Source organism: Monopterus albus, unplaced genomic scaffold, assembly GCF_001952655.1.
Source record: "Monopterus albus unplaced genomic scaffold, M_albus_1.0 scaffold3282.1, whole genome shotgun sequence".
NCBI classification, from domain to species: Eukaryota; Metazoa; Chordata; class Actinopteri; order Synbranchiformes; family Synbranchidae; genus Monopterus; species Monopterus albus.
This window is the reverse complement of record NW_018131152.1, coordinates 1-1,162: the sequence shown is the minus strand read 5'-3', so window position 1 is coordinate 1,162 and position 1,162 is coordinate 1. Positions and strand designations below refer to the sequence as shown.

Here is a 1,162-nt window from a genome sequence, read left to right as displayed (position 1 = left end):
CTGAAGTTTACAATTAGCTCAGACTTGCAGAACACGTCTTTTTTTGGATGGACAGTCATTGACTGCCTGTTTAAAAAGCGACAAATATTGGGTGCATAGACACATCAACAGGGGGCACCCAGAGTTGAACTGGGGACCTCTTGCTCTGCAGTCAATTGCTCTACCACTGAGCTATGAACCCACAAGCATTATAAATAATCTCGCTGTCTAACATCGCAAGAATTGAACAGCTACCTGTGCGTGTTGAGCTCTTGTTTTGGCCACTTGCTTCGTGCATGATAATGAACCATTGATAAGGATAAAATATGATGAATTAAGAGTGACAGAAAACACATAGCTGAAGTTTACAGTTAGCTCAGACTTGCGGGACATGTTCTTCTGTAGTTGGACAGTCATTGACATCCTTGTTTGTAGAGCATCAGATATTGGGTGCATAGGCACATCAACAGGGGGCACCCACAGTTGAACTGGGGACCTCTTGATTTGCAGTCAAATGCTCTACCACTGAGCTATACCCCGAAGATACTGTGTGAGTAATCTTGCTGTCTAACATCGCAAGTATTGAACAGCTACCTGTGCTTGTTGAGCTCTTGTTTTGGCCACTTGGTTTTGGCCACATGATTTGTGTATGATTATGAAACGTTGATAAGAATAAAATAAGACAAATTAAGAGTGACAGAAAACATGAAATGGATGTTACTGAAGTCTATAATTACTCTCACCTTTCAAGATGTGTCCTTTTTTAAATGTGTTGTCATGGGGCAACTTTTCGAAAGGCATCTGACATTGGGTGCATAGTTATATTAACAGGGGGCACCCAGAGTTGAACTGGGGACCTCTTGATCTGCAGTCAAATACTCTACCACTGAGCTTTACCCCCACATGCATAGTAAATAATCTTGCTGTCTAACATCGCAAGAATTGAACAGCTACCTGTGCTTGTTGAGCTCTTGTTTTGGCCACTTGCCTTGTATATGATCATGAACCATTGATAAGGATAAAACAAGATCAATTAATTTTACTAAATATATGAGGCATTTTTGCAATTATGTAATTTCCATTAATTGTAACTACATTGTGCACTTAAATTACCCTTAGATTATTTTGTTGTAAACATAACAGCTTGTTTTAGCAAGTAACCAGGGGCCTATTTCAAGAAGGC

General features: G+C 39.9%; 1 non-coding gene across 1 annotated transcript; it reads right to left on the bottom strand.

Annotated features, from left to right (window-relative positions):
- Positions 1–808: 808 nt before the first annotated feature.
- Positions 809–880, bottom strand: trnac-gca (transfer RNA cysteine (anticodon GCA)). The gene has a single exon. It is a non-coding gene; the product is annotated as a tRNA-Cys (tRNA).
- Positions 881–1,162: the final 282 nt, after the last annotated feature.